This window comes from Misgurnus anguillicaudatus, chromosome 5 (genome assembly GCF_027580225.2).
Source record: "Misgurnus anguillicaudatus chromosome 5, ASM2758022v2, whole genome shotgun sequence".
Classification (NCBI taxonomy): Eukaryota; Metazoa; Chordata; class Actinopteri; order Cypriniformes; family Cobitidae; genus Misgurnus; species Misgurnus anguillicaudatus.
Genome location: NC_073341.2, coordinates 27,578,953 through 27,590,155, shown reverse-complemented (window position 1 = coordinate 27,590,155; position 11,203 = coordinate 27,578,953). Strand labels below are relative to the sequence as shown.

The 11,203-nt window shown below is 37.1% G+C and overlaps 1 protein-coding gene across 1 annotated transcript in view; it reads right to left on the bottom strand.

Moving 5' to 3' along the window:
• The window catches only part of iqsec2a (IQ motif and Sec7 domain ArfGEF 2a), a 123,666-nt gene that overhangs the window by 201 nt on the left and 112,262 nt on the right, over nucleotides 1–11,203 (bottom strand). The gene's annotated exons all lie outside the window — the stretch shown is intronic.

Genomic DNA, 11,203 nt, shown 5'->3' with positions numbered 1-11,203 from the left:
CAGTGCCAGTGTGAGATTTTGATGTAACTGTGACCTATCATGGTAATACCTCATTATGAGTAGGAATTTAGTGATCTTGCCTTACGGACATAACGTTTGCTTCTAATTGATGGCATTTTTGGTACAAGCTGTGCTGATTTTAATGTCACCAGGATGTTATCTAGGTAAGTGGTTCTCAAACTTTTTGGCGAGCGGCCCCCGTGGGTACAGTGCTTCCCTTCGTGGCCCCCCAAAAGAAAATATATGACATAAAACATTCCAAAACGTAAAAATTTTAATTACACAAAACATATTAAAGGTGCAGTGTGTACATTTTAGCGGCATCTAGTGGTGAGGTTGTGAATTGCAACCAACGGCTCAGTCCAATGCTCACCCCTTGTTTTAAAACGCATAGAGAAGCTACGGTAGCCTCCACTGGAAACACATGTCATCGTCAGACACAAATTAGTAAAAAAGTTTGTCCGTTAAGGGCTTCTGTAGAAACATGGCGGCACAAAATGGCGTCTTCCATGTAAGGGGACCTTCGGTGTATGTACATAAAAAAAAGTCTCATTTTAAGGTAATAAAAACATAACAGTTAATTATTAAAAGGTCTTCATACACCTCTGATAATACTTTTTGTATATTATTTTGTGAAAGAGATACTTCTAAAAAGTACACACTGCACCTTTAAATTATATAATGTATTGGTAGGTTGGTTAGCCTTATTTTTCTGAGGTTTCATTACACATAATTTATGATAAATTAATGTATTTTATAAAATGTCATAAAACTGGGGCCCCCCTGGCACCATCTCGCAGCCCCCAGTTTGAGAACCACTGATCTAGGTACATTTAGGTAATTTAGGTAACATAGATGAGCTATGTTGGGGAACCAGAGGATATTTTGGTAGGTCAATAAAAATCTTTACTGTTGAGTCCTGTATGTACATGGAAACTTTGGTTAGCGTAGTAAAACCATGGTTCATTTTACTAAGGGTAAAGATATTCTGCACGATAACTCTGTCAGTTGGTTTATAAAGATTTGTGGGTCACCGGGCTTTGTCTTTTTAAAATTACAATACTTTAAAGTATAGTAAACATGTATTTAGTGTTTTTTTTTCAATTTGTTTTACCATAGTTTTACTACAAAAATAACATAGTTTAACTGTGGTTCCTGTAGTGAGACAATTGTGTTTACTATGATTTTCCTTCAAATACCATAGTAAAACTGTAGTAAATAGTTACTGTAATAAAACCATGGTTAATTTTCATCAGGCTTGTTTCTATCATTGATTTCCTGTGTATGATTTAGTTGCATCCCGATAAGGAGCAGTGCATTCCAGTATTTTTGGATACTTATGGTGCTGTTACATACACAGGATAATAGGATGCGATCGCATCGTGCGTAACAAAATTAAAAAATAAAATTCAACAAGTGCCACGAGCTTGTAATTACTTGTAATGAGTTATATAAGCGAAATAAAACCCAAATGGAACATTACTAGGCTATTAACACAGAGCTCGTTGCTGTTCTTCCAGACGGTTCTTACCAATTTTCAGCAGCACAGTCGCTATCCTGTGCTACAACGTTACAACCGGAAATGGTATGATTTTTTCCTCAGTTAAAACATCGTCCAGTTCGTTTAGATGTCCTTTCCATTCCGTTAGCACGATAAACATCTGTAACACTCACTGGACCAACGCAACCGCTTTGATGAACATGCCGGGGAGTTCAACCAAACTTGACTGTCTGTGTCTGTGTGTGTGATGATCACTTCCTCTGTGGAGTCACCGCTGGAATACCACGAGCACAGGCTTTGATTTGTGCAGTGATTCATGCACGCATGCAGTATATCACTTACTTTATTTCACATTTTAGTATTTATTAATCTTAAATTAATGTGTATATACTGTATTGCCCACCCCTAGTATATACAGGTAAGGTTCTCATTATGTCAAATCAGCGCATATATTGTGACATGTCGTGTTAATGAACTGTACTTTTTGTCATCGTATAAAATACACACATTTAAAATATAATTCTGTTAGATACTGACATTAGCTCTGTATTATGGTTTAAATACAGCATTCAGGTCACATTGGGTTGTTTTTACTCATGTATGTGTAATATTATGGACAAACTCAACCGTTGGGGGACATTTCACAAGACTTTTGTAAGATGTCAAATAAATCTTTGGTGTCCCCATAAAAGGTATGCAATATTTTAGCTCAAAATACCCCACAAATAATTTATTATAACATGTTAAAATTGGCACTTTGTGGGTGTGAACAAAAATGTGACATTTTTGGGTGTGTCCTTTAACATGCAAATAAGCTGATCTCTGCACTAAATGGTAGTGCCGTGGTTGGATAAAGCAGATTAAGGGGCGGTATTATCCCTTCTGACATCACAAGGGGAGCCAAATTTCCATGGCCTATTTTTTCACATGCTTGCAGAGAATGGTTATTGGGTTGATCTTTTTCACATTTTTTAGATTGATAGAAGCAATGGGAACCCAATTATAGCACTTAAACATGGAAAAAGTCAGATTTTCATTATATGTCCCTAGGGCTTTGACGAATAATTGTGTGGCCTATTAAAAATGCCTGTCTGAAATGGATTCTGAATTGCAAGGCTGCGATTCTGTGTTTCATGCACAGCTTGTGCGTGTACTGTGGCATTTGGTCAGTAGGAAGTCCTTATCAATCTAAAATCATTATGAGTCTGACTTGTTTATAATGTGCATTTAAATAAGCAACACTTGTTAAACAAAATCATTCAAAATATTTTTTATTATCATGAAAATACCTGAAACAATTTGAAGAACAGCGATATAAATATTCCGGTAGACATTTCCTGGAATAGCGTTTGTAATGCTGCTACTTCTGTTCTGTGGCACAAAGGAAGTTTCTGCACGAGAGCTTTATAAATCATCCAGCATGTAATTCTTTAGAACAACTAAGAGCTTTGATGAATTAATTTACATATATAATAGAATATATATGCTATTTCCATCTGGTGCGTCCCCTGCTATTTTTAATTTAAGGATACATTGTAACTCTCACTGCTACAAGTGAGGTTCAGGAACACAATGACACTTGTTTCCATGGTAATTGTGAATGTGACACTGGACGAGCACAGTCTAAATTTAGTACCTGTGTACAAGACTGCTGTCTCTCTTTTCTCTGTAAATGTTATTGACTGCAATAAAAATCAGAAGGTCAAAAGAATGTAAAAGTACATAATTCATTATTTTGATCTTAATAAAACATCAGCTGAGTGCTTAGATGCAGGCCAAGCAGATATAATACCATTCATTTTAAAAGTCACAGATATTTGTTTTAATCCAATAAATGTGGATGTCGACTACGGCAGAATATACAAAACTGATAATGATTAGAAATTACCATCTCACTGCATCTCAAAGTGTTTTTCACAAAGCAGTTTCTAATTCTAGGTTGAAACAAGCATCAATCCTCTATTTCTTACACTGTCAAAAAATAACAAAACATAATGTTAATTAAACTGTCAATAAAACAAGATGTCTGAAATGCATTTCTAATTGCCCAATAACAATCAAGCAGCAACTATGCCTTCCAGCTAAAATATGGTATTGTAGTTACCGCAGCAGTCAACTAGGCGTCCCTGTTGCACATATCGTCCAGCTGAATAACTGAATGCATGGACCAACTCAACCCATATACTTCAGGGATTTCGAGCTATGGTTCGTTCTCAGCATTCAAACCCACACAGGCTCCCTTCCCCTTCCCCCACAATGACCCATATGAGACAGGTACAGGACTTGATGAATTAGACCCTGCATCACAGCTTCACCCCACTCATGCTCCACCCTGAACCGCCACACTCCCAAGACCCTTCAAACAATATGTATGACACATATCAGCTGAGTACGGGAAATAATAATTACAATGTGGCATGCATGTCAATCAGTGAGATGTGTTCGCCTCATATAGATGTTAAATGTGGAAAATATTGGGAATGCTGGGTAATTAAATGAACTGCGCAGTACTGCCCTTGGAGAGACAACGTGGCTTAAGGGCCTGAGGTTAGCTAACTGAGTTCTGCTTATTACATCTGGCCTCCGGAGAGAAGAGAGGTGCGCTTATTTACGAGCGGTTTGGCTCAATATTATAGAAGTGGTGGAATTGATCATATCTGTCTCGGTCAAAAGGTCTGTTGATTTGAGAAGTGACACATAATTGGACCTGGTTTGCTTAGAAACATCATACTACTACTAACATTAAATTGGAACATATTTCGGATAATGTAATAAATTGAATATTTATTTCCTTTTCCATATTTTCACCATATAATTACCTAGTAGCTGTGTGTAAATTGGTACATCATCTTCCATGGGGAGATGAAACAGTTTACAGATCAATCTGTCCCTAAAGAACAAGAGGTTCAGCCACAAAACCACAATTACCCATGTGCTTCACCATGTTCACCTCCTCCCCCAATCTTCTCCATCCTCCCCCAATCACGATCTTGTCCACTTCACGTACCTCCAGGCTTTCCTCTCTCTCTTGCTGTACATGTATCCCATCCCCCCAAAAAGCAGTGAGAGAAACAGATCTTTCGTATTTGTACGTTCGTTGTATTACTGTGAATGTGCAGTGATTTCAATTAGATTTATGGTCAATATCTACAAATGTCAGGTATGAGATCATCTGGATGTTGAAAGACTTATAATATAGTGTAACCTGTGATTTGTCTGTGGAGCCTGTGACATGTTAAACATCTTCTTCCTCCCCATCGACTGACCTCTCCCTCAGATATAAATCTTGGGAAGACTTCTGCCAGCGTCTTGAGTTATGTCTGAGTATTCGTGCCGAGGGGTTTTAAGAAGGTTTGAGAGTAAGTTGATAGAATTATTTGCACAGAATTTTGATTAATTGCAAGAATATTCATTTCAATATTACACTTGTCTGCATTTTATCTAATTCAATACGAAATTTCCTTTTTGGGAACATTTTGTACTATGGGTTTTCTAATTATAAATATTGTTATGTTGTATAACTACGGAGACAACTTGAAATCCAATCTACTTCAGATTTTGTTTTGCGTATTAAATTCATTGCAACTAAATTGAAAAATTCTTGCAACTTAACAGCCGAATGTGGCTGCAGTAGATTTATCCTCAGGCTATTTTCTGGAAAATCTCCTCCCCCTGACTTTCATGCAGATCGCTGTTAAATTTTCTTCTCAGCAGGACTCCATGTATACTTATCGCTGGAAACACAATAAATTTACATGAGCACAAGTTAATGAATTTATCTCAACAAGATTTTTAAGGGATATTCCCCACAGGATCTGTAATATACACTCACCTAAAGGATTAATAGGAACACCATACTAATACTGTGTTTGATCCCCTTTCACCTTCAGAACTGCCTTAATACTACATGGCATTGATTCAAGAAGGTGCTGAACGCATTCTTTAGAAATGTTGGCCCATATTGATAGGATAGCATCTTGCAGTTGATGAATATTTGTGGGATGCACATCCAGGGCCCAAAGCTCCCATTCTACCACATCCCAAAGATGCTCTATTGGGTTAAGATCTGGTGACTGTGGGGTCATTTTAGTACAGTGAACTCATTTCTCATGTTCAAGAAACCAATATGAAATTATTCGAGCTTTGGTGCATTATCCTGCAGGAAGTAGCCATCAGAGGATGGGTACATGGTGGTCATAAAGGGATGGACATGGTCAGAAACAATGCTCAGGTAGGCTGTGGCATTTAAACGATGCCCAATTGGCAATAAGGGGCCTAAAGTGTGCTAAGAAAGCATCCCCTACACATTTACACCACCAAATTCTGACTCTACCATCTGAATGTCTCAAAAGAAGTTGAGATAACATTTTTACAGTCTTCAACTGTCCAATTTTGGTGAGCTTGTGCAAATTGTAGCTTCTTTTTCCTATTTGTAGTGGAGATGAGTGGTACCCGGTGAGGTCTTCTGCTGTTGTAGCCCATCCGCCTCAAGGTTGTGCGTGTTGTGGCTTCACAAATGCTTTGCTGCATACCTCGGTTGTAATGAGTGGTTATTTCAGATCAAAGTTGCTCTTCAATCAGGTTGAATCAGTCGACCCATTCTCCTCTGACCTCTAGCATCAACAAGGCATTTTTGCCCACAGGACTGCCGCATACTGGATGTTTTTCCCTTTTCACACCGTTCTTTGTAAACCCTAGAAATGGTTGTGCGTGAACATCCCAGTAACTGAGCAGAATGTGAAATACTCAGACCGACCCGTCCGGCACTCAAAATTGCTTAAATCACCTTTCTTTCCCATTCTGACATTCAGTTTGGAGTTCAGGAGATTGTCTTGACCATGACCACACCCTTAAGTGCATTGAAGCAACTGCCATGTGATTCACACTAAAAAATATTGGGTTGTTTTTAACCCCGGGCTGGGTAACTACAGGACAGAACACCTTTCTGGGTTAAAGTGACCCAAATAATTGGTTGTTTTAACCCAACTGCTGGGTTGTTTGAACATGGTTAATTATCAACAACCCAGCAGTTGGGTTAAAACAACCCATTATTTGGGTCATTTTTAACCCAGAAATGTGTTATGTCCTATAGTTACCCAGCCCTTGGTTAAATATTTGTTGGTTGAGTAGATAATTGCATTAATGAGAAATTGAACAGGTGTTCCTAATAATCCTTTAGGTGAGTGTATAATGGCACATTCAATCCATAATATGAGCGACTCGCTGTCATGAAAAATCATTAATTCTTTAAAACATTACGTTTCAACGAATGAGGCGAGACATTTTTATTACATTATTTATTCAAACAATTTATTATTCATAAAAAGACTGGTATATTTAAAGTCCGTGCACATTAAAGTATAATTCACCTGCTGTATCTGTAAAATCGTATCTGGAGTATCTTTTTTCTAGTTAATTAGACAGGTAGAGAGACAGGTACCTTCTCATCCTTCAGGCCTCAGGGCAGTAATCTATAACCCTATAGTCTTCTCTGAATAGTGCAATTTCTTGTAGATCTCACCAATGGTGACCTCTTATCTTGTCTCTAAGACTTCAATTACTGCTACCATCTCTGTATTGTCCTCTCTTGTCCTCTTTCTTTTGCTCTTCTGAATGCACTTTGCGGGTAGTAGAGTTTTTTGGCTTCTGTAATTGCTTGTCAAATCTTTCACTATCTTATGTCCAGTAGCATGTTATTTATGGACAGTCCCTAAGTAGTATGTGCCTCTTTGTCAGCCTCTCTCTTTTCTTCTACTTCTGTGATTTCTTTTATTTGCCTTTTTGGTAGTAAGCCTTTAAAGCTGCAAGATGCTGCAATTTTTCCAGATGGCTTAGGTGTAATCGTGCAGTATGAGATTTTAAAGCGGTGTGAATGGAAAGCAAATTTCCTTAATACATCTCTTCAGGAACTAAACTGAAATCGAATCAAAAGCAATGTGTTGCCGTTTCTTTTCTTTTAACAGTTTACAGCAGGTTATTCTGTAGGGGATTCATGGAGCACGCCGTGTTTTATTCATGACGTGAAGATCGAAAGAGCAAATGCGCCCGCCAAAACACCAGGAGGTCACGGTGAGGTCAACAAACAAACAAACAAAAAGTTACAGATTCAGAGAGAACGTAAAAGAATCAGTAACAGATATGAAACCTGTCTTTCTCTCTCGTTCTCTCCCATGGGGTGTAAATAAGTAATGAGCATATGCTTAAAATTCATGTTGCACTTCCATTCCCTCAAGTCAGTCTCTGTGTCTCCCACTCTCCATTTCTCTCTCTCCTTTTATGCAGTATAATGCATGCTAATGTCGAAACAGCTGCGAGATCAGCCTATTACATGTTATTCAAGGTGCAAAAGAAGTCATAGCATGTCATTATAGACCATGTGATTGCACTTGCCATCAGAATATGCATACACAATGGCCAGCCTTTCAGCGAATGTGCATCTCCCATCCTCCTACTTTCCTTCAATATTCAGATCTTTCCTTATCCCTCACAAGCAGCCTAATGAAATCATATTTCTTTGGATGAAAGCAGAAAATATATTATATTGAGTTTTGAATCGTTTTAGTCTAACCTCAATCTGTGCTCCTTTTCTTGCCACATGCCATATTTTATGCTTGTTATATTAACTCATTCCCTGCCAGCCTTTTTTTAAAAAGTTGTCCTCATGCATTTTTTGTGATTTTCACAAAAGTTTCACAAATTGCCTTCCAGGCTTTCAAACAAACAAAAAAAAAGTAAAAAAAAAAAAGAGGAAAAACGTTTCATCCTATCTGGGTGATTCTCGCGAAATTAGACTTAATGTCATTAAACATTTTGATTAAAAAAGTAAATGCAAAGTAGGAGTATCAAAATAAGAAGCAGTTACAAACATCTCTTCACGTACTATTTTGCACATGATTTCAAATGACATCATACCAATTTTGTTGTTTTTTCCACATTTAAGGGGAAAATTTTCATTACCGCAACGTGTCCATGTTCTTTGACATGGAAATATTTATAATTAAAAAATCTAAAAAATATAAAGCTTCAGTGCATGTTATACTATAAAAATTTACAGTAAAGAAACATGTGGTATTTGGTGATCATTGGTAAATGTAGAGACAATAATAAGGAATATAAATGTCTCCAATACCAATTTTCTCATCCTCCACAACAATTTTTAATCATTGTTTAAGCCCTAAAGAAACTAACATAAAAAAAAAATTGTTGGAAGAAACATAATTGACTGACACTAAAGATGGCTACCAGGTAAGCAGTTCTTATTTTTTCTCTCCAGATAAAAGTTGAAATTTTGTTTGTCATAGTACCTAGAGGACTTTTTAGTTCTCATTACCGAAACATGAGTTTGTAAGTGCATATATTTAATGTAATATCATGTTGCGGTAATGATAATTTTTGAAAATGATAATCTAAAAATTGTAAATAATCCTTTAGGAAATATTTTTTAAATCCTCTAAAAATAATGCTAATAGTAAGCTTAGATTTTAATCGGAGGTTATGTTTACACGTACATGGTTATTTTGAAAAACGGAGACATTTACCTTCGTTTGTGCCCCTCGTTTACACGCAAACGGAGAACTTGCCTCTGAAACCGATTGTTTAAAAACTCTGGCCAGAGTGGAAATCCCCGGTTGCACAGTTACATGTAAACTGAGACAAACGGATGTTTAGGCGGCCTACGTCAAAAGTTGCAGCCTATGTTTACATGTGACTGCTACTCTGAACGCTTTCATGATCACATTTATATTCGTGCAAACTTGTTTCGTACGTTTGTATTTGCAAATACAGCTGCTCCATTATGTCGAGGAGCAGAGACGAGTGCTCGAAGGTCAGCAATTTTATGCATGTTTGACTTCATGTGGCGCTGCAAGAACCGACAGACTGATGATGTCAACGTACCACGAGAGCGAGTTGAGAAATCACACATAGAGGTCTAATTTTGAATCGTTCTCGCGGTACTTTGACACCTACTGCAACAACTCCTCCCTCCAACACGAAGAACCAGTCGCTTCACCACCGGTGATTGGCGTACGCGGGCTTGAGCTTCTCTTGTCAGCATCTATGCACGGGTACGTGTAAATGAACACTTTTCTGAAAACTGACAAGTGTGCACAATATTATTTTTGAAACCAGAGAGGTTGAAATGGCTGTTTATGAAAATTGCCGCCCACGTGTAAACGTAGCCTTATATGTGCAAAATGGCTTGAAGGGCTTTTTAAAAAATCTGATGGTGGACACCTTATAAATTTCATGAGAATCACCCATCTTCACGTGTTCTCTTTTTATCACCTCTCAAATATGGGTAGGCTTTTCAAAAATAAAAATGAGCAAAAAGTTGAAATAATTGCATTTTTGTAAAGGAATTTTGTTAGAGAGTTAGGAAAGCTTAATTGGCAGGTAAATGTTTTCTTTTAATTGATGAGACCAAGCATCAATAGTGGGGAAATAGTTAATATTTCAGTGATTTGTATTCAATTAGAATGATTATATAGAATATATAGATTCAGTGTTATATGGCTGCTGCAATAAATGTTATATAAAAATGTGAAAAAAATTATTCTCTTTATATATTTAAAAAAAGGCCTTTCAATTATTGATTAATAACCTTTTTAGTTTCCATTAAAGTAAAATTAAGGAACCTAAACATAAAAACCTGATAAAAATGTTTATTTACAAGAAAACATGTCAGACGCACTTATAGAGCTCTTCACATGTGCAGGGTTGTGTAACCCATGGATGGATTTTGTTGTCCATCTGACCCAACCATGCAAACAACCCCACATTTTTAGAGTGTACATTGCAAATATTGTCAGTCAATTTCATGTTATTTGCTATTGGGTCAGTGGGCATTTGAACATGCAGTGAAGTGTATTAAAATTAACCTTGTTGAGTCTGATAGATGGACAGATTGACCTTTCAGCAAGGTTAATCAAAGCTGTCAGTCTTTAGGACACAGTAGCATAATCTTATGTGTGTGTATGTGCCTGGTAATCATCACGTTATAGGGACCAAATGTACCCACAAAGATAGGAATACCAGTAAATTTTTTACCTTGTGGGGAACATTTTGAAAAAAAAAAAAATCAAAAATCAAACAGAATGATGTTTCTTAAAAATCTGAAATAGCAGAGAGTATAAAAACCATTACGTCTATGGAATGTCCCCACAAATAATGGAAACCAGAATGTGTGTGTGTTTTCTGCCTCTCAGTCATTATGATAACACACATATTAATTTCTGAAAGTCACACAGCACTGGCATATGCACATATAATAAGCACATAATCATCATGCTATTTAATTAACCTGATATTTTTTAAACCAGACCCTGCATTATAAAAAACACAGAGAGGAAGAAATAGTGGGCATGAGGGGCCACATCAGAAAGGTTTTGTTTTTATATTGATTTGGTGCAGTAATTCATGTTCTCCAAATAAATCAGTACCCTTCAAAATCAAATAACCCCTGTTAAATGTCAGTGTGAGTTCTGCATGACTACCCATAATGCTGTGGTGCAGCGAGGAGGCTAAGGGACATAGTGAGATAACAGGTTATCAGCAATACACAGAGGGACACCATCACACCTAATAACCTGTCACATGAACGGCTTGCCCAGCTATCAATAGCAACTTCTGTAGTACGAAGAGCAATCAGACGCTGTAGGGTACGTCAATAAAAAATATCTGCAGTATAGCACAACCTTCTGT